Source organism: Megalobrama amblycephala, linkage group LG4 (assembly GCF_018812025.1).
Source record: "Megalobrama amblycephala isolate DHTTF-2021 linkage group LG4, ASM1881202v1, whole genome shotgun sequence".
NCBI lineage: Eukaryota > Metazoa > Chordata > Actinopteri > Cypriniformes > Xenocyprididae > Megalobrama > Megalobrama amblycephala.
Window position 1 is genome coordinate 7,691,745 of NC_063047.1, and position 23,657 is coordinate 7,715,401.

General features: G+C 37.6%; 1 protein-coding gene across 5 annotated transcripts in view; it reads right to left on the minus strand.

Annotated features, from left to right (window-relative positions):
- The window catches only part of tenm1 (teneurin transmembrane protein 1), a 188,229-nt gene extending 180,298 nt beyond the window's left edge, over positions 1 to 7,931 (minus strand). For 3 of the 5 annotated variants that reach the window (XM_048187164.1, XM_048187163.1, XM_048187162.1), the window contains exon 1: positions 5,824 to 7,929. The gene's annotated coding sequence lies outside the window, so the exon portion shown is untranslated. Of the gene's footprint in view, positions 1 to 5,823 lie in introns of all 5 variants that reach the window. The other 2 variants (XM_048187159.1, XM_048187160.1) reach the window with 2 other exon arrangements.
- Between the last annotated feature and the right edge of the window lie 15,726 nt (positions 7,932 to 23,657).

The window sequence follows — 23,657 nt, forward strand, 5'->3', positions numbered from 1 at the left end:
GGTAAATATCTCAGTATTAAGTCATATGTCGAGGTACACATCTTCCATATATTAAGTGTATTTTTAGCTGAACATGTACAAAAGCTACAATGTGGAACCTCACTTAAGATGTTAAGATTAACACCCTGTGTAATCCAGTTCACAGGGCACTACAGTGTGATTGTAACATACCCTGTGATTAACAGTCACCACAAAGCCAAGCTACAAAACAGAATGATAAAACACTGCATCTATTCTGACATCACAGTCCTGTCTAGAATCTCAGGGATAATATTTAAACTTGTTCATTTTGTAATTATTCATTTATCTTCTCAATGAGCAGAAAAGGGGAAGAGGCATATGAAGAAACAGAAAGGATAAGGTTGAGATGGAGAGATGTGATATGACTTTTAGCTCACCGTAACTGAATTGGAGTGAGTTTGGGGGTGGGGGGTCAAGACTGTGAAAATTACCACCTTCCTTAGAAAGACTACAATCTATCTGAATGGCATAAAAGCCGGGGGGCTTATAAAGTAAAGAGGGTAAGAGGAAGAGAGGGGAAGTAAAGGAGGAGTGAGATTCACACTGGGGGGCTGATAAGAGGATAAGAAAAGAAGAATGGGGGGGACCAGAAATATAATTAACTACGAGCACAGCTCAGAGTCCCAGCATGCATCTGTATTAAAGAAAGTGCTACTGTAGATAATGTGCATTTTCTAGCAACTGTAAATAGTAGCACACTTTCTTTTGGACAATGGTTGAGCTATACCTTCTTGTTTTTAATATATAATTTGAACATGCAGAAAACATAAGACCTAAACCTACAATATTATCATTGCTGAGATTTTGAATCCATACAAAATACTAATTTATCGGTTCATCCTACAATTACGAGCAAATAAACATCGTGCTGTAGTGAATTCCTCTTAAAAAGAGCTATTAGCGTAATAATAGGTTTTTCAACCTATTATTATAACTTAACATTTTGCTCCACTATGCTGAATACATCGCCTTTTCTAACCTTAATAATGCCCAAATAACCTTGAAGTATTTGCAGATATATGCAGCAAAACAAAACACTAGTGATTGGTCCCCTGGTTATTGCTCATCAGCTCTTTAAACTTCACTGAAGTATTAAGCAAAATACACTGTGCTGGTATAATTACCGGCTGTGTGACTGGCAGATCTGGGTTGGGTAAGTGCTGCTTAATCCCCTGTTTCCAGTACAGTATTAATCCGGACATGAGGGAGTAGTGCTAACATGCTAATGTCAAAGCTGAGGCCAGTTGACAGCGGTGGCTAATCTGTAATGAGGTCCAATATATTCCCCCTTGTGACACCAGACCGCTTGATAAACCCTTATATGGGTTTCATATGGTCAGAGGGCAGTATTGTGGTATTCACTGCCATAATTACATGCAAACAAACTAATAACTAAATGCTAAATAAACATAGGCTTACCTAGCCTATTCACTAGTGGTCAATCAACTAAGGCTGAGTATTGACACAAATTTCACAATTCAATTTAGATTGCAGTTTGATTCAGTTCTGATTCAATTTGATTAGATTCAATATCGATTATTTTGGATATATCAGGTACAGCACATGGCAAATTTTCTCAAGGGAAAAAAATCTCAACTAATGCTGTAAACTATACATGGAGTCAGTTGGTACTACATTACTATATAATATTTAAGGTTAAATTTAACTGATTTGTACTTACATTACACTCAAGGAATTCCAATTTGTTTTTTTGTTTTTTTAATATAAACATTTAAATGGTGGCTGTCATAAAACGTTGACTGATTTATTCAAACATGCATTAAATAATAAAGAACATTAAAAATGATAATGAATTTGTAATATGGTGCATATAGTTAGCAAAATGCTCCTCTCTAGATTTTTCTAGCTGACTAACAAGTTTATGGTCACTGAATATGGTTTTCCTGGGGTAAATGAGACTTTACATATTGTAATCTGTTTTACTGATGTCTTCCCGTGGTAAGAGCGATTACATGAGACATGATACAGATTTTGGGAAGTTGTACTCTATCTTTTAACATACTGTAACTTCAGATGTTCATTCATGTTTATTTTGCGCTGTAACTGGTCTTAAAGCAGAGGAGAAGATCAGTTCACATGCGTTTCGCTTGAACTCAGGCGCTACAGCAATCTGGCACATTAAACAGCACCAAAACAGTATTTATTTTTTGAATTTCGTAATAAAATGGGCAGAATTTGAAATCTGAGACTTTGTTTGATATCAAAAGTAATGCACAAAGCTTATTGCAATTTATTGGATGGGGAGGCACACTACAATGTTCCGTTCATTTGAAACTGAACTCATCAACTGAAAACAGGATAGACTAATCGATTCTTGGGATTTAAGAATCGATATCAGTCGAAAAATGAGAATCGATTAAAAACGAAAAATCAATATATTTCACCCTGCCATATGATCAACATAGATTTATATCTTAGAGAGCATGGTGGCCAATACGATATAAAGCCAATATACAATTTAAAGAAAGCAAATAACACAAGCACAACAACTGCTGCAAAGAAATGTATATTTATTTGACATATTTTATTGCAAGTAAACTGCACAGATTACAAACTTCACCAAAGTTTGTGTGGTTTAAAATGTTTTCAAAACTTGTTTAAATTATGAATTTTCTAATTAATGGCATTAAAACATATCACACAATGTTCTATTATTAGATGGAACTGTTGAACATAGACGGTAACTAATGAAGACAAAGAATGGGCACTCATATGCATCTGCACATCGGTCGATATAATGGTCAACCACTACTATCCACACCTCACCGCAAGCATTTGTTACAATATGTATCCAGCATTGTTTAGATGACGGTTATTTTCAACTGGAAATTAATTGTTTACTATTGCAACAAGTATTTATTTTTTTTCTAAAAATGTTTGTTAATAAATGTTAAACGTCGAACAATAGTACCCCTGGGCTGCACTAGCTGCAAACCTATGATGTATTAGCCTCTCAAGCCAGTGGAGCCTGTCAGAAAGCTAAGAACTCTCAGTATTCGCTCTCTCCCAGTGAGTGTGGCGTTAATGAAAGCTGAACGCAGTACAGTAGCATTTGCTGAGAGTGGGAGAGAGCAGGCAGGAACCCCTCCGGGTCTTTACCTCTATTGTTAAGAGAGGGTGAGGCATAGCAGGGGGTTAATGCCAGCGTGGGTAGCTACCGTCCCTGCTAAATCTCGACATCATAAGGAAAGAGAGACAAAGACAGGGACAGAGAAGGGGGGGGGGGGGAAGGTGTACTGTAGCATATATTTTTAGACATACATGAGAAGAATGAGTAACAGACATCTCTAATGTCAGCTATGGCACTACATTAAGGTCTAATAATTGAATGTCGATAATCTAATGTATTGGATTGATGTTCCCTATCCCAACGATCCACACAAAATGAAGAAATTAGCTACCAGTCCAGAATACAAGGCCTTCGATTCAGAGGACTACATGCCAGACTGACAACCTTTAATATCTGTTATCCCTGGTAATAGAAATTCCTAAAATATGGACAGCCTTACATATTATTAAAAGGTCATGAGAGAAAAGCACAGAAATAAGGCATTTTACATTTAATTTAGTGGCATTTTCTAAAAAAGTAAGCAGTGTCAGGTTTTGCATTTCAGAGATATTTCAGCATAAAAACAAGAAGAAGACTCAAAAACGTCAGGCTAATTCACCTAAGGCAGACTGACATATCAAACACACACACACACACACACACACACACACACACCATTTTCTAGCACAAAAATACCGCATGTTCATAGTTGCCATTTAGCACTTGCTTTTCACAACTTACTGTTAACCACTCGCTGAGATAATGTGCCTGGAGCAGCCTGGGGTGTCTTACTCAAGGGCAAATTAGTGATAGAGCAAGACTGTTTTCTGTAACCTTGGATTTGTGTTGTAATAATAAAAAATAAAAATAAAAAATAAAAAAACACCACCATGCTAAAAATGACACATTGTAGTACCATAACACACAAGAACTATACAGATTTAGTATCCGTCTGTGTTCAAAGTGGGCTGTAACTCGCCAGTGCGGATACCGGCAATTCTGTACCAGAAATGCTGGTACTCTCTTTGTAAATGCTGGACCATAGTGTGCCCTGTTGCTCTCACTAGACAAAGACTTTTAGTATCACAAGCCAAAGTTTTGACCATCAGCATTAAAATTGATGTATACTGTAGCTTAAAGAACCCTCAATTCAGAAATGAATGGGCCGTCTGACCGGCATATTAAAACACCATTTACACTTCGCCTGATTTTATGTGATGTTCAATGATGGGCAATAGTAGCAAACATATCTTGTTTACTTCCAACTATCTGCATCCAAACAAAATTCATGAAAATCATTGTCATAAGTATACCCATAGTTTCCCTCAGCAAGAAAACCCAGAGTCAAACACATTAAGTAACTAATTAAACATGTTTTTTTTTTTTTTTTTGGAGATCATCTGGTTAAATATCATTTCTATATGCTGCAGTCTGCTTCAATATGTTCTTTTTAATATCATGAGTTTCAACACACACAATTCCTCTTTTAAGAAAAGAAAATTATTTTTAAATAAACTACTCCATTATTTAAATAACAAAATAAAAATATTTGTGTGTGTGTGTGGTTTCTGTACCTCAATTGAAAATTAATGCTTGGGCCAAATTTCTGAGTAAAATATTAAGAGGCTCATGAAGAGGTAAAAATTACATTTTTCTTTGCAGAAATATTTAATTATATATATTATACATGATAAATTATATATATATATATATATATATATATATATATATATATATATACATACATACACACACACACACACACACACACACACACCTGAATTTATGCAAAGAAGGGTAGTGCCCCGCATTTTTGCTAATAACGTCTAGCAAAATTCTAAGTAGTGTTGAATTATATGACACACACAATCTTGTGTCCCTCCTTCTCCTCTGGTATAACCATAAAAATTAAATCAAAAGCATGGCCACTTAAACTCCCGACCAACACTATTCATGATAGCAGCGGTTTCTCTCTAAGGGAAACTGAGTGCAAAATGCACAGATGTGTCGCAGACCACTCACACACACTACAGAAACAACACATGAATAACACTGTTTTCGAGCAGCTGGTGGGGTGGTCAGACAGTATTCGTTGCTAAAAAGGAGAAAATCCCGTGAAATTTATATATTTACCAGTACAATCGCCGAGACGTGCAGGTGACCCGGTCGTGCGCGAGACCGTGCTCATATTTCTCCGTGAAATCTCCTCACACTGATATAGATCCGTCTGCTGTATTCTCGAAAATAACTCGTGGAAATATATATCACAATTAAAGAGTAAAAGACCGTAAAGGTCGCATTCGGTCAGTTGAGTTCACAAACAGCGGGTAATTGGTGTCTCGTGCCCAGTCGATACTGTCAAGAGTGATCTGCGCGCGGTGACGGCGGGAAAGCTCGCCTCTGAAAAGTCTCGCGGTGTATGGATGGGAACCGAAGCCTTTTTAACGGCTGCATGTTTGTGTATGTCTGAGCTGGGAGAGCCTCGGATCAGTTACACAGATGTGCTGCGCAGAAAAAAATGACTGGGCTTCTTCTCAGTAACGGTTTCTCTATGCTATTTCTTATCGCTTAAGGAAAAGAGAAGACGTTTATTACAAGACGGACTGTGATGGACCGCAGTCATTCGTTTGAGAAACTGAATTCACGTCTGTATTCAGCGTATACGAGCAAACACCCACAAACACACGCAGTTATGGAGAACCGGTTATGTTTACCGGGGTTCTGCTGCTTACCTTCGTCAACGCTAAGCATGATTCAGTGTAAAATCCCCGGATAGATCATTTAATCGCTTGTAGATATGTGGGAAAAGGGTCCGGCACCGAATCCTGGCGTTTATCCTTCAGAAAGCAGAGCGCCTCTGTCGGAGACGCGGTGACTCCGGTGAGACGGCAGAAGCACGGTGCTCGGTTACCGGGAAACGCGCGAGAGCGGATGCTGAGTGAAAGGGGATGCGGCAGCTCATATACAAGCACACTCGCACGCGGAGGGAGCGTCGTATTCTGAACGGTTAGGATTCAAATTCAAGTCTTCACGGATTTCTTACTGTCTGACACGTTCGGCATCACCGGGACGTACCATTCAGCGCTCGTGAGAAAGGGGGTGTGGCAGCAGGAGCTGGGAGCGGGTGGCGTGTGTCTACCGGCGCGAGCGGCCGACTCTGCGAGCACAATCTCAGTCCGACCAGAGCGCGCACCGAGGAAACATCCACAGTGTGACTGATTTCCTAATAACACCACTGCTGCACTGGATAAACACTGGCAATACTCGTTTAGGAATATGTTTTGCGGCCTAGTTAGATAAACATCTACAATAAAACACATGTTATTGGAAAAGTACCTCTAGTTATTTTAAAAACATATTACTGTTATTGAGAGAGATTTTCCTCAAGCGTTTCGGTGTGTTTGTGCTGTTAGTATAAGGGCCCTTGCTTTTCAGGGACAAGCATCTAGTAAAACCCCAAATCACAATCACTTCCATTGTGGGTGCCAGCCAATGGTCCCCAGACCAAAAAATATGAATAAATAAACATAATGTATTAATAAAAATGTAAAACTTAAGAAAGGTATGAGGTCGGATTAGGGGATAATTAGCCACGTATAAAAACAGTCAGTAAAATATCAAAGAAAGCCTCCAAGAAATGAATATGTGTGTAAGTATATGTATGTGTGTGTATGTTTACAATTTTATACAGTAGCCTACCTGGATAATTGGAATTTGATGATATTTTGTCTGTAAGTGTGTGTACTGGGGGATCAATATGGTCTACGACTTAATGGAAACAAATCTGTTGTGTTTGGACATCAATACACATATCAATGACACAATGGAAGAATATCTGTGATCAGCCAAGGTCATAGTAAATCATATACATAAATGCATTTTCCATCATGTTGCATCTTTCTTAAGGTGACCTGAGCTCATGTTCAATAAGAGCTGGCTATTTAGCAATATAAAACTGATTTGATTTCAAACAGAATAACATAAACCTCATTATCAACACCTAAGATCTCATACTATAACAGTTACTAGGCATAAGAGAACTAGGAATGTTCACTAAACCAACCAGTACAATGGCTGGTGACATGTGGCAACAAAGTTGCTGGCGGTGTGACTTCATACTGACATGCCGTGTTACACATTAATGTAGCCAACAGCCAGGGCCGTTACTGACTATTTCGTTGCCCTATGGGCAAGATCCCAATTGGAGTTATTTTGCAAGACACGTCATTCATTTAAAAATATAAACATATCATCCATTTCAATGTAGCTTATACTAAAGATTTGTATTTCTGATCACTGAATTTCTGGTAACATTCAGCCACTATGTTATAGAGTCAAATCCATGCCACATATATTTACAAAACAATGAAGTATTGCAAAAGATCTTTGATCTTATTTTATCTCTACAACAGATTTTATTAGCAGCAATGATTTTGCACCACATTTTTCATGGCCATAACTACTAATTAATTTGCGACACTCCTTTTATTCTGCGTTTCAATCAAGTGTGAGCTTGTGATGCCGTTTTCCCTTTGCTTTTCACTTTTCTGCACATTTTGTTTTACTTTCTGGTATTGTTTTGACATGCAAAAAATGATGCTTTCATTGAGCTCCTAAAGTGTGCCGTGAATATGAGGGGTAACAATGAAATACACATCAAAAGTCACATTGCAATGATCTGCTGAATGCACTTTCAATCTCATATGCCTTCCCATCATATTTGCATGGTTTTACTATAAATAGTATGTTGCTGGTTACTTGTTGACGGTGTAAGGTAAATGCTGTTCAAAGCATTCAAACTGGGAACCATGTACTCTAAATATCCAAAAAAAAAAAAAAAAACCCTTCCAGCATCCATTAGAGGCATTTCCTGCAATTTTCAGGTTGTTTGCAGTTTATGATGCCTTTCACTTGCCTCTTATTTGTGACTGGATGCCTTTGACCAAGTTTGAAGAATTCGGAAGGTAATTTTATCCAGATGAGGCCATTTCATGGATAGGACAGAGTGCTTAAACATGGGTTTAATGCATTTAGCAGTAACACATATGTGTGCTTTTTAAAATGCCTTTGGAAGAGAAAATCTGTGCGAGACTGTGTTGTAAGATGCCTTTTTCTTGTGTAGAGTATTGTGTTTTTTCTGATGTGTATGTATGTGTGTATGCTGACTAAATGGTCTGGGGGGAATAAGTTAACATTAGCATCTAAAAGAGTGAATCTGCGGCACTCTGAACACTTAGATCCATTATTTATGACAGGAAAATAACAGATGATTAGGCTTCAGCCTGAAGATTAGAAGGCTGTGTGTGTGCGTTTGTGTGTGTTGGCTTGTACTCTGACAACATGCAGTTGGTCTCTTAACTGATTGTATAGATCTCCCAGCATGCACCTGTTCCTCTCTGATCTGTCAGTCGGTTTCTTGGGAGTGTTTATCTGTGTGTGGCTTGAGTGTGTGCAAGTGTCCATATAATGAGAAAGACATCCATTTTTGGTTCTGGCCCTGAGTCTCATCTGTGTTAGTATCTCTGCAGCAGTAAACAGCCATAATGATCCAAAAAGCCATTACTGATGTATGCACTGTCTACAGATATGTTCAAAATGGCATTACTTCTGTATACAAAGTTATTCTCCCAGTCGATTTTCTAAAAGCATGTTAGAGATCTTATTGTGAATCACTGTCTTTTTTTTTTTTTTACCTTGTAATTTTTAATCAAAATGTCATAAATCAATCTTCTGGTGAAACATCAGACTTCTCTCCAATCATTTTGGCAATGTTCACAAAGCAACTGGATACGGTTGTCAGTCCTGTATTTGAGTCCTTAATACGGTTACTTTCACACAATTATTTACATTAGTTTTGAATTATTTACAGGAGTGACAACTGCATTCTACAATGAACTCACAACCACATTCTTGGAAAACCTGTGCTGTGTGAACGAACCAGACTGGACAGTTAGTTGGCATCATGTCATACAGTGCAAGAGAGCCACTCTGCGCTCTAATTCTCATATGTGGTTTCGCTTTCGATAACCTACAGTGACGGAGATATGAGCTGTTTGTTATTTGAATGTTCTAGGCTCTGTTTACAACTTAGATGCATTTTGGTCAATCGGATCACAAGTGGGCGAGGGAGACCCATTTACACCTGGTATTTTAATCTCTTTTGTCCACATTTAACCACTTCGGTCCTGGTTTCTGCAAGGGGAGGGTCTATGGGCAGGTAAATTTATGGGGGGGGGGGGGGGTTCAAATCTTTTCGATCTAATGAACAAAATAAGCTTGCACAATTCACATATGAACGCACACGGAGACGATGGAAAAACACAGAGCATAAGCTTTCATTACTGTTGAACAGAACAGACCAAGGCAAACGTGGTGAATGCATGTTAGAAATCAGAAATGGTGAGAGAACATTGTGCTAGGTACGTTTTTCTTCTTCAAACCAAATTTGGGTCTTCAGCCAACAAAGTTTAAATTCCTCGATTCCCATAATGTTTACGCATTGTGCTATTTGAACGAATCCGACCACTACGAAAGCAATCCGGTCGAATGCGTTTTCGACCACCTATGGAAGTGGTCGAAAGTAGACAAGCTCAAAACCATTTTACACCGCGTTTACACCTGTATTTAGCATTGTCTTGTCCTCTTGTGATCCCATCAACCAAAACGCATCTTAATACCAGGTGTAAACAGATCAAGTCACTGTTCTCCACCGGAGATGCTTCCGTCAGTTTTGTGTTCTACACGCGACTCAAATGCTCCACTCTCCACCCAGATATAAAATCTGCTGTTGGTTAATGAAGATTTGATGGATGAAGTTGTGGCTCGATTGGACTCTTGTCATATCAATAGTGATAAGACTTTACAGTTTTTATCGACTTTGCCGTCTTTCATATTACTTTGGTCACTGTCACCATGGTTACTGGTTAGAGAAAACAGGCATGACTCCTATTGCACGTTCATACAGACGCTATTTGAGACGCTACTGTAAGTTGCTGTTTGAACAGGACATTTTGAGACGTACACCTCTAAATAAATGTGGTTGTCAGTCCCAAAAACTGACAGTGTGAACGTAGCCTTTGTCAACATAAAACCTGCCCTTTTCTTGCAGTTGACTGCAACCTCGAATCGGCCTCCATATAATCAACCAATGGACTAAAACAAGTACCTGCCCAACTTTTCTTTTCAATAAACCAATTCATTTAACTGATGTATATCACAGTACAGAAGAAAATATTTGCATTTCAGGTCCTGTATTTACCAGTCCAATGCGCTCAACTTCCATGTCACTACAAACAAGGATGCAGCATTTGATGCTACAGTGTGAACAAGTGTTTTGCTACATTGTCAACAAAACATTACGATTCCAAATAAATTGGCAGTAACATGTTTCTCTGGCATCTAGCTTCATACAGGAAGTACTAAATAGGAACACAGGAGAAGGTTGCCCTGCAACCTTTAAAGTTCACACTTCAAGTGCTCTGCTCTTTGAGTAAGACTGGCATAGTGATGATCAGATTGAAAAATCAGAATGAAATTTGCTGTATATTGGCACAGCTGCAGTATACCAAAGCAAAATGTATTTGGTTTTAATTTGAATAGTTTATTTTAATTTACATTTTTAAAGTAATTTAATTAAAACTTAAATATAACTAAATACAAAAAATCTGAAAATGAGTAGTTAGGTTTACATTAGGGCTGCACGATATATTGCATGAGATTGTCACGCGCATTTCGTCAGTAAAGCCGGTTCCCTGATTACCGCTAAATCGCCATCACCTGCTTTCAAATGGGGCGGCATTTAATAGACAGAGCCGTAGTTCACTGATAAGCCACGCAATATCGCGTTCATATATCGCAGATGAATCGCCTTCGATAATGAACGCGATATTGCGTGGCTTGATAGTGAACTACAGCTCTGTCTATTAAATGCCGCCCCATTTGAAAGCAGGTGATGGCGATTTAGCGGTAATCAGGGAACCGGCTTTACTGACGAAATGCGCGTGACAATCTCATGCACCCCCCCCCGCAAAAAAAAAGTACAAAGCATGTGTGTGTTTATATCTGTGGTTGAAGCAGAGCTGATGGGGTCAGATATTGCCACCTGAATCTGAACTCTGTAAGTGCATTAGTGCAGAAGAGTTGATCCACGGTCAGATATTCCCCCTGAGTCTGAACTCGTTAAGTGCATTAGACCAGCAGAGCTGATCAGGGGTCACATGCTCTCTCTCCACTCACATGTATGCTCAAACATATTTGTAACGCTGGTATGACTCTTCTGTACAAAGATGTTTCATGGACACAGATCACAGACACAAAGGGCAACACAAACACACAGCTGTGCATTTGTCCTGTGCTGAGACAGACAGTATGAGAGTATAAAAGGGTTACGGGATAGATTCTTGCCAAATCATGTTCGTAGGTCAAAAACAGATCATCTTCCTCTGAAACCTGGCCTGTCCCTCACCTATGAACTTTATTCGTATGAATTTAAAATGCATAAAAAGAAGGCTTAGATGAGCCTCCAGTGAACAACTGCTTGAGAGGAAAGACTCTATTCCTATTCTGCAGCTTGTTAAGAATGAATGACACCTTGTCTCACTGACACTGTGCGAGTGTGTGGGTTTGTGTGTGTGTGTGTGTGTGTGTGTGTGTGTTTGGGTCTGACATTACGCCCCACTACCTCTGAAATGAGGGGCTGCATTTTCTGATCCAATGAAGCTTGTGATTAGAATGAAACTTTATGACAACGAGAATCTCTTTTACCTATCACAGCTTTCTCTCGCTCTCTCTCTCTCTCTCTCTCAATCTCAATAAATGAAACAAAGTTTCAGGCTTGAAGAGAATGTTTCCCTTTAGTGGTACCAGAATTTAATGGACCCAGTGAGATCATGTTGACCACATTGTTAAGCACTGCTCAACGACTGAGCATCAATTACAGATATTTAACATTAATCTGTGTACATGATTTCAGCGATAGGCTTTTGTTTACACAACTCTCAGGATCTGTGTCAATGACAGTATGATTATTACAATCTAGAAATAGACTATAAATCTTTATTTGCAATTTTTTAGGGCTATCAATTGAACAATTGAACAATTTATCATGACTATCCATAATCAAGATTTTTCCTTCCATCAGAGCAATTTGACCTTGCAGTACCACCTTCATGTTTTAGCGAGTCCGGAGTAACTGCAGCCCACCTGCTACTGCAGGAAACTTGACAAAAAATGAAGCATCCCACTTATGGTGGATTGCTGTTGACTGTAGGCCAGAAAAATAAAACAAAGATATATCGGTTTCTATAACCTTTTTTTGCAGTCTCTATTCAACGATTTACTTATCTACCACAATACAGTTATTTTATTTGTTGTTGTTTTTTTCCATACTATATAAGTCAATGGGGCCCATCAACTGTTTGGTTACCGACGTTCTTCAAAATATCTTCTTTTGTGTTCTTATAATGTTCCCAGGTGAAAAAAGTACATTTCTATAATGTACTTAAAGTGCTCTATTTTCATGCACTAATTTTGTACTTAAGTAGTACTAAAGAAGAATTTTTAGTATATTAAGATAATCTTAAAGGGTTAGTTCACCCAAAAATGAAAATTCTGTCATTTATTACTTGCCCTCATGCCGTTCAACACCCGTAAGACCTTCGTTTATCTTCAGAAAACAAATTAAGATATTTTAGTTGAAATCCGATGGCTCCGTGAGACCTCCATAGGGAGCAATGACACTTCCTCTCTCAAGATCGCTGGCAGTTTGACATGTGATCTGAATCATGATTCGACACACTGATTCATTTGTGCTCTGATGCTTCCTGAAGCAGTGTTTTGAAATCAGCCATCACTAAATAAGTCGTTATTTTGGGTTTTTTTGGCGCACCAAAAATATTCTCGCCGCTTTATAATATTAATATTGAACCACTGTGCTCACATGAACTGATTTAAATATGTTTTTAGTACCTTTATGGATCTTGAGAGAGGAAGTGTCATTGTTGGCTACGCAGGCCTCACGGAGCCATTGGATTTCAACTAAAATATCTTCATTTGTGTTCCGGAGATTAACGAAGGTCTTACGGGTGTGGAACGGCATGAGGGTGAGTAATAAATGACAGAATTTTCATTTTTGGGTGAACTAACCCTTTAAGAACATCTAAGTGTACTCAAGTGTGCTATTTTGAGACACCATGAAATATGAACTTAAATGTGCTTTTAATATACTATGTATTTAAAAAATGTACTTAGATGCTACTTGTAGTACACTATGGGTTCAAATGTACTATAAGTGGTATCTAAATACATTTTTTAAATACAGAGATATATATTAAAAGCACATTTAAGTTCATATTTCATGGTGTCTCAAAATAGCACACTTGAGTACACTTAGATGTTCTTAAGATTTTCTTAAGTAGTACTAAAGAAGAATTTTTAGTATATTAATTACAAAATTAGTGCACGAAAATAGAGCACTTTAAGTACATTATTGAAATGTCCTTTTTTTCACCTGGGTTAATTTGATCAAAGTTTGTAATGGGTAGCTGCTAAGCAAAAAACCTAAATACATAAAAAAATGTATTCCTGCTATTCTTGAAACAATTAATACATATTCTGTGCATATTACAGCTCATATTAGACCAAAAAAAAGTTCAATCATAAGAGTTAATTAAAACAGAGTTCTGAATAATACATTAGCAAGTAGAAAAACTCAGTAACCTCACAATCTATCTCCTCTTCTTGCAGCTTAGCTGAGAGGACCTTATTTAATTTTTTTGGTAATTCTACACACTCAGATTGGTAAAAATGATGTGACAGAACTAAAGAAAAAGAGTTTGCTGTTGAACATGTGTGTAGTATGTAATAACATTGATATGACCACTCTTATGCCATCTATACACACATGCTTCTTCATCGCAAACACATCTGCATGTAAAACAGTCCCTATTATGTAGCCAGTAGGGCTGTTCAATGCCAGCTACTACTGTGTGTGTGTGTAAGTTTTGATCTAAGCATGATCCCAAGAGAATATCAGGCATAGAGTGTTTGTTAATCTCAATTCAAAGACATGCTCGTGTTTAAGCGGGACCAGAATTCTCAGCTCCAGAAAGGCTCCTCTGCTCCGGAGAGACTTCCTGCATGAGAACCTGCACACTTTAAGATGACTCTCTTTGCTTTGCAATGTTCTACTGATATGAACAAGGAGCTCTGAGAGAATGTGTACAGTGTGTGTATGTGTGTGTCTTTTGTAAGAGATAGCATTTCTCAACAATAGCACAGTGCCCTTGAAGGTGCAGAGTTCATTCTTTCAAAAGAACATGAGCCCGGCAGCAGATAAAGACAGACCTCACTTTCAGCTTTCTCTCTATTTCTGCCTTTAATATTCTAAAGCATTTCTCTTTCCTATGCATTACTATGTGAGGGATTGTAAAAAGGTAAGATCAGACTAAACATCAAAGCATTCAGATTATGTTCCTGTTTCCTCGCCGGCTGTCTAATACACGCACACACACACACAACGCAGTATCCATCAGAAATCAGCTCCAAAATCTCTCAAATGTTCTTTCAGCCTTTCATTTTAAAATTGTCTCTTTCTCTTCTTCCTGTGCATGACTGTGTTAGATTGTAGAGTAAACATCAAAGCATATAGATTATGTTTGTTTCATCTCTAGCTGTCAAACACACACATATACTAGGGGTTTCTCTGTTTTCTCTAAGGAGGCGAAAACAAAACGAGATATATATATATATATATATATATATATATATATATATATATATATAAATCAAATATTCGCCATCATTTAACTAAACAGACTGAATGGGTCAAACTGGTGAAAAAGGACAAACTAATTACACTCAGACATTACGTTCGGTCATGTCTGAACTTAAAATGGTGATCGGTGAGTCAGTGTTTAACCAGCACTCAGCTTGGTTAAATTAAAGCATCACCTCCCTGTCTATGATCATGACACCTGCTGTGTTTCACAGAGGATTTGATAACTAATGGTCTGAATAGAAGGTGAATATTAACAATAATGATAGCTGAAAAACAGTTGAAAGACATTTAAAAGGACATTATTTTTTGCATTATTATAAGTTCATTATTTTGAAGCAATGGTGGAGGTCACCTGAGCTTGATGAGACATGGGTTTCCATACATTTCCTGTATATTTCATTTAAAGGTGATAAAGAGGATCTTTTCGTCGACTGAGAAACCAAAGACTGTTACTGAGTTTTTGAAATGAGCGCATGCGTAACAACAACCCCCCCCCTCCTTTCGAGGGAACGCCTCCCAAAACTTGTGCATGAGTATTGGAACACGAGTGTTTACCACCGGCATTCGCTGTGTCGTGTTAGTGGATTCATTATGTCGGACTCACCGCAGGTAACTCATAATCTGCAGTTGTTACTCCTGTCTCCTGACAAAAACATTGCATGCAGCGCCTGTAGAGTGTGGAAAGTTACTGGAGCGCGCAGCTGCGCACGTCTCTCACAAGGAACGTCATGGCAGTGATTGACAAGCCAGAGGGCCAATCGTTTACGCGATGATCGCGTAAACGATTGGCTGATGTTTTTAAGGCCCTACCTCGTGCACAGATGATGTATATTAATTTTATTCCTTTCAGTGCACCTAATAAATAATCTTTTATCAGTTAGTAAAGACAGTTTCAAGTAATATTGCAAAAATGTATAAAACAAAACATCCTCTTTAGCACCTTTAAGTGAAAAATCTGAATATAGCAAAAACAATATAAAACCATACTATACAAAAAATCTAAATATAATCTTAAATAAATAAAACTATGATGAGACCTGATTATAATTTAAATATATATATATATATTGGTTGCATGTTGATAAAGAGTATGCAATGCTGTTTATTTAACCTGGTATCTATACATTTAACATTTGACAGATCCATGCTCCACTGTTTGAACTATAGGAGAATTTGGTGTATAAAAAAATTTCACTTAGAATTGCAGAATTGCTATTAAGTTTCACAAACATTTCCAAAGAAACAGCAAGAAACAATTAGACACGAAATTTTGAAGTCGAAAACCTAAAATAGAATTTTCTCTTAAAATGAACTCCAATAATTGCTGATTTATTTACTACTTTGAAAAATCACTTTTTACAGAGTGTATAAACATCAAATGAAAGTTGAATTTGACAAGATTGTACACTGGACTGAAAAACCCAAAGGCAGAGAGCGTGCCTCCTCATGTCATAAACTCACCACAAGCCACTGACACTAAGAAATATATATATATATATATATATATATATATATATATATATATATATATACACACACACACACACAGCATCATAAAAGAGTACCCAAATGTCAAAGACACATGAGTGTTTTACTCCTGTCTCATTCTCGTCTTTTCTACCTCTCACTCTCCTGTCTTCCTTTTATTCTTTTCCTGAGGTGCATTTCATTGAATTTCAAATAGCAGCTTGTCACTGCACCATATCGAAGTCAAAGGAACAGGTGCATATGTGCATATGACTCTAAAATTTCAATTGCTTTTTTCATTTTGTTTGTTTTTCACCCCACTGTGATGCTGTGTTTGAATAGCCGCATGCAGCACATTGCTCAGGTTTGTAGCCTTTAGAGAGCCCGTGCCTCTGCTCTGCTCTGTATTCCACCGCTGCCGTCCTCTGCTCTCCTCATGCTCCACCGAGAGAGATGGATCATTAAGGTCTGGCCGAGGAAAATCTCATTTATGGGAAGACACGGTTTCTTTGATCTGTGTGTGCACGTGTGAGTGCGCGGAGCTCAGAATTCATAGGTGGATGCATACGTGTTTATCATATTTGTTTGTTTTTTTTATGTGTGTTTTTTTTTTTTTAAGTTTCACTTCATTTCCCAGTATTCCTGAAAAAAAATTTTTTTATGTCATCCCTTATGGTAAGGAACAAGTTCAACCAAATATGAAATATGTCTGTGTGACACACACACACACACACACACACGACTTGTGTGCACAGAAAGACGTGTGCCAGTATCGAGATCTCTTTTGCGCTTGAACAAACAATAACTCACAGAATTAAGCTAAAATGCATTCCGTTTTGTCGAGTATCCTCATAAGAGTTGTAAGGGAATCCACTGGAGGCGAGCTTGAAGACCCCAAGTACAGTTTATTAGTTAACCCAACATGAACAAAACACAAAAGAAACAATGACTTGCCTTGACTTAGCCTTAGACTTGACTGCATTCCACTCCAAATTTTTATGCACTTCACTCGCTAACTTGAGAAGGGTCTGGCTGCAGGCCATGGGCGAGTGGAGCTCCACTCTTGAACAGGAAATGCGTCACCTCCACTTGAATAATTTTACCTCAGCATTGCTACACTGGCAGACTGACGCTGCGGCTAGCATAGGCGTAATCTATGTTTTGATGGCTTGTGTTAAAATAACGTAGTGAGGCAAAAATCACACAATAAAATAATTAATAAAATAAATTTACTACTTATCAGACTGTGTTTTACTAACGTCTACACCAACCCTAAACCTACCCTTACAATAATGCAAATACAGTAATTAAATGACACAATATTGATGTGCGTATGCCCAGTGGCCATAGCTGTAACTAGCTCCACTAGTGGAGGTGAAGTATTTCCGCTTGAGTGGAGTTCCACTCGCCCCTTAAAGGTGCCATAGAATTTAAAATTGAATTTACCTTGGCACAGTTGAATAACAAGAGTTCAGTACATGGAAAAGACATACAGTGAGTCTCAAACACCGTTGTTTCCTCCTTCTTATGTAAATCTCATTTGTTTAAAAGACCTCAACATAACACCGACTGTTACGTAACAGTCGGGATCATTAATATGTACGCCCCAATATTTGCATATACCAGCTCATGTTCAAGGCATTACACAAGGGCAGCCAGTATTAACGTCTGGATGTGCACAGCAGAATCATCAGACTAGGTAAGCAAGAACAATAGCGAAAAATGGCAGATGGAGCAATAATAACTGACATGATCCATGATAACATGATATTTTTAGTGATATTTGTAAATTGTCTTTCTAAATGTTTCGTTAGCATGTTGCTAATGTACTGTTAAATGTGATTAAAGTTAATATTGTTTCTTACTGTATTCACAGAGACAAGAGAGCCGTCGCTATTTTCATTTTTAAACACTTGCAGTCTGTATAATGCATAAACATCTTCATTCTTTATAAATCTCTCCAACAGTGTGTAATGTTAGCTTTAGCCATGAAGCACAGCCTCAAACTCATTCAGAATCAAATGTTAACATCAAAATAAATACTATACTCACATGATCCGAAGCATGCATGTAGTATGCATGATGAACATCTTGTAAAAATCCATTTGAGGGTTATATTAGCTGTGTGAACTTTGTTTATGCACTGTTTTATAGTCGAGAGCTCGGAGACAGGGAGCGTGAGGATTTAAAGGGGCTGCAGCCTGTATCGGCGCATATTTAATGATGCTCCAAAATAGGCAGTTAAAATTTATTAATTAATTAATAAATTAATTTTAAAAAAAAATCTATGGGGTATTTTGAGCTGAAACTTCACAGATACATTCAGGGGACACCTTAGACTTATATTACATCTTGTGAAAAAACGTTCTAGGGCACCTTTGAAGTCTGCAGCCAGCCCCTATTGGCTAACTTCCCTCCTCTCTTCAGTGTAGGCTCGCTCCCTCTGTCAAAATCGAGGGAATGAGGGTCTGTCAATATAAACTTCCCTCGTTCACTTCACAAAGAGGAACGCACTTAAAGGGTAACAAACGCCGTTTCTACCATTCTCATGTTAAAATTGGGTATCCATTTTTTCAACTACACTGTTTGGAAGTTAGTCAGGCCGATACCGACAACAAATATCAAACCAATCAGCATTAGGGGGCGTATGACGTTCGTGAAGACAGAATGAGTAAGAGGGAGATTTGAAAAAAGAATGTGGAATGGAATGAAGGTTTATGACTGGGCAAGTGCTTTAGGACCACATTTATATTAGAAAATATACTTTGAACCCGCTTTTCATGTGAGTAAAACTGGGTTTGAGTGTCATGGTTGTCTGGGGCTGCTGTGCTGTTGCTTAACAACAAACTCTTGTTTGTATTTACTCTTGTGAACTGTATGTTCATTTTTTGTGCTTCCTCGTCATTTGAAAATCAACTGCGCTTTATTTTTTGTGAAGCATTTTGTTGTGCGTCAGTTGTGATACACAGACACCCACTCTCGTATTGTGTGTATAACAGTGGCTAGATAGTGAGAGATGTGCAGGTAAACCACTGCAAACTGACGACTGCTAGAGAATGCAGTGTTCAGCATTAGTGATCGACCGATATTGATTTTTTATAACCGATACCGATACCGATTATTTGCATGTTTATGTAGCCTACCTGATAACCGATATGCAGAACCGATATTTATTTACTGTTATACTTCTGTTTTTGACAATTATTACAACACAAATGAGCTGAACAAACCATTTTATTTATAACAATCACTCCCTCCTTGCATACAAAAAAAAAAAACCTTATATTTATACACAAATAAATAGAGGGGTCTGAGTCCAAAAAATTAAAGTGCACTGTTACTAAGTGTCTTTGTTTTGAAATAAAAGCTTTGAGGTAAAAAAAATAAAGCACAAAAATGATTATAACATATTGGTGGATGCCAACTGACAAAGTGCTGTTTGACTATAACTTAATCAACCGCGATCGCGCATGGAGATAATAAATAATTAATTTCCACAAAGCGGTAGGCTATATTTATATGTGTATTAGCGAAATAATTTTTATGTAGTAAATGATAATATAATCTAGGGTGTTTAAACAAGATAATCTTGTCAAAAGTTTCATTCAGTACAGTGGCCGTGCTTAAGCCTCCTGATCATCCGACAGTTGCTAAGCAATATGAACGAACTTTTTCTTCTAGACTAATGGTGAGCAAATACAACAGATAGAGAATTAAATTCAGCGCTTTTATTTTCAACATGCACTCATTCATGTCTGTTTTATTTAATTCATGTAAAGTTACGTCTTTATTGGGGCAGGACATGACGAATTACACTACGTGACTCAATGAGTTCGTCTCAATTGTTTAGAAACAAGCTGCATAAATTAACTATATCAGGAATTTATGTCTCAGATCTCATTTGTGCATGTCTGTTATGTTAAATAAAGTTGATTAATTAAAGCAAACCAAGTAGAACATATACTTTACCTGTGCACTGAGTTGTTGTTGACTGATCTCCTCAGACGCCCGGGCTGCAATGGCGGAAATCTCAAATCCGATATTACAAAACCGATACCCGATTATGGAAAAATGCTTAAATATCGGGAAAAATATCGGTAAACAGATATATCGGTCGATCACTATTCAGCATCACTGGTAGTGCATTCGCCTCGCATGCCAGCAGCGCTCGGGCCGGGGTTCAAGTCCGAGCACGGTGGTTAGGATTGGAGTATGAGTTTTGGAGGCGGAGCAATGAAGAGAAATATCAAAAATGTCCAACAGTATAGTTGAAAAAAATGGATACCCCACCTTTAATCTTGAGTACCTGTAGAGTAGTATTGCATTCTTCATATCTCAGAAAAGTCTTTAGTTTTATCATATTTATAAAAGATATATACACTTTCCAAAAAAGGCAGAGCTCCTGGAGGCGTCTGTCGTGGGCAGAGCTAAAGAGTCACGAGCGTGCGCAGCTTTTGCGTAGAGATCGTCTGCAAGCTGTGACATCATTATAAATAAAAGGGGAACAAAAACTTTTGTGTTGTTCACATTTTATGCACTTGCGTGCCGATTGCCAACAAAACACAGACATTTGATGCAGTTTTACTCACCGCCCCCAATCAGCAAATCCAGTGTCGAACTGAAATTCCGGGAACAAACAAACATATGTGCACAACTCCATTGCTGCCCTGGAAAAACAAACTTCATCCACTGTTCCCTTAACGCTGGGTTCTTTGGGAAGCTGAAAAAGGTAATCTTTCCCTCACAACCAAAAATGCACTCCTTTGGTGACAGAAGCTGCGTCTCATTTCAGAGGCTGCGTCCTCCAGAGGTTGCATTTAAAGGCTGTATACATCAAGGATGTTTTTTTTAAGAAAAGTAATTAAATAGACTGATATTCATTGTGTGGTGTAAAATACAGTCATTTCTTTCTTTCTTTGCAACCTAACGGTTATTTTTCTTAAAATCTCTCAGCTTCCGTAACCCGAACGAATTGCGTTGATGAAGACATGTCCACAACCAGAAGTAGTATATTTGGCACAGAAACACTCCATCATGCGTCCAACTTGTGTTTTAAAACTTTGGCCATGTTTAATATGAGAATCCAATACTTTAAAGGTGCCCTAGAACCCTTTTTCACAAGATGTAATATAAGTCTCTGGTATCCCCTGAATGTGTCTGAATTTTCAGCTCAAAATACTTCATAGATTTTTTATTATTCAATTTTTGAACTACCTATTTTGGGGCATAATTAAAAATGTGCAGATTCTGTGCGTGTCCCCTTTAAATGCTCACGCTCCCCACCCCCAAGCTCGCAACTCTATAATACATTTCATAAACAAAGTTCACACAGCTAATATAACCCTCAAAATGGATCTTTACAAAGTGTTCGTCATGCAGCATATCAGATCATGTAAGAATGGTATTTTTATGGATGTTTACATTTGATTCTGAATGAGTTTCATAGTAGCATATGCTGCTGCTAAAGGGGCTAACGCTAACATTACACACTGTTGGAGAGATTTATAAAGAATGAAGATGCATTTATGAATTATACAGACTGCAAGTGTTTAATAATGAAAATAACGACATGGCTTTGGTCTCCGTGAATACAGCAAGAAACAATGGTAACTTTAACCACATTAGCAGTACATTAACAGCATGCTAACTAAACATTTAGAAAGACAATTTACAAATATCACTAAAAATATCATGATATAATGGATCATGTCAGTTATTATTGCTCCATCTGCCATTTTTCGCTATTGTCCTTGCTTGCTTACCTGCATAAAGTCTGCTAATTCGGCTCAATCGGCTGTGCAGCTCCAGATGTTAATACTGGCTTGTCTAATGCCTTGAACATGGGCTGGTATATGCAAAATTTGGGGGCATACATATTAATGATCCCAAATGTTGCATCACAGTCAGTGTTATGTTGAGATTCGCCTGTTCTTCAGAGGTCTTTTGCACAAATCAAATTTACATAAGAAGAAGAAAACAATGGTGTTTGAGACTCACTGTATGTCATTTCCATGTACAGAACTCTAATTATTTAACTATGCTGAGGTAAATTCAATTTTCAATTCTAGTGCACCTTTAATCGTGTAAATAAGTCAGAATGCATGAAATAGCATTAGACCCCCCTTTGAAAAGGGCAGCAGGGATTCCCTCGAGGGGAAGCGCTTAGGGAAGTTGGAATGGAATGCAGCCTTAGACTTGAGAACATAGCACTCACCAACTGTGGTTACAGAGAACAATACCAGACAAAGATGCATGGCAAACATGAGGGCTTAAATACACAGACTACTAATGACTTGACACACCTGTGAACATGATTAAACAATGAACCAATGACAGGGCATATGACAAGGGGAGCACATGGCAGGATCACATGACTAGAAAATGACACAAACGCTTGATTTTTCCCCCCAAACAGTTCAGCAGATATCCCCGCCCTGCAACCAATGTCATTAGCTGAGGTTACAGTGATGGGTAGGTTTAGGGATCAGGGTTGGGTTTAGGCAATCGTTACTGTGATTGACATGGCCAATGAAATGTTTCAAAATGGCTCCAGGGCAGGATTTCCACTGAACTGGTTTAAGAAAAAAAATCACGCGACAAACAAGGGAAACACGTGGCAAACAGGAAACATGACTAAGAGAATTTCAAAGTAAAACATGAAACACGGAAGAAAGCCAAAACTAACATCTTAAATTAACTTAAAGAGTTAGATCAGATCTGTGTCATATTCATCAGGGGCTTAAAGTCACAGTTTCTGTGATGTCTGACATCAATGTTAATCAAAGAACAAATATAACATTTAATATTTAATTTATAATTAAAGACTATTCAATTTCTGTATATTTCTGTTAGACAGGTAGGAAGGCCACAGGTAAATATGACATTTATTATAATGGGTTTCTGTGAAAATTGTTTTAAGTTCACCTAAATTAAAAGTTTTTTTAAAGCCTAATAAACGTTGAAATTGATAGCTTTCAGGTATATTGTAATGTTGAATGTCTATAATTAATTCATAGAGACATCAGTACCTGTATTAGTATCAGTGATACTTGCCTTCATTCAAAAAAAGATGGCATTAAACAAATATTTATATTTATTTAAAATATATTGTCTTTAAGTTGTTTTTAAATCAATTTGGAAATTATTACAATATAAAAATCATGATTAATAACAGAAAAACGTGCGATTCATTTTTTTTTTTTTTAATCAACTGGCAGCACTAATATTTTTAAAGCCTATTAAATGTTAAAAATTATAGCTTTAAATTTTACTGTAATAATGAATGGCTATTAATGGCTAAAATTGAGAGACATCAGTATCAGT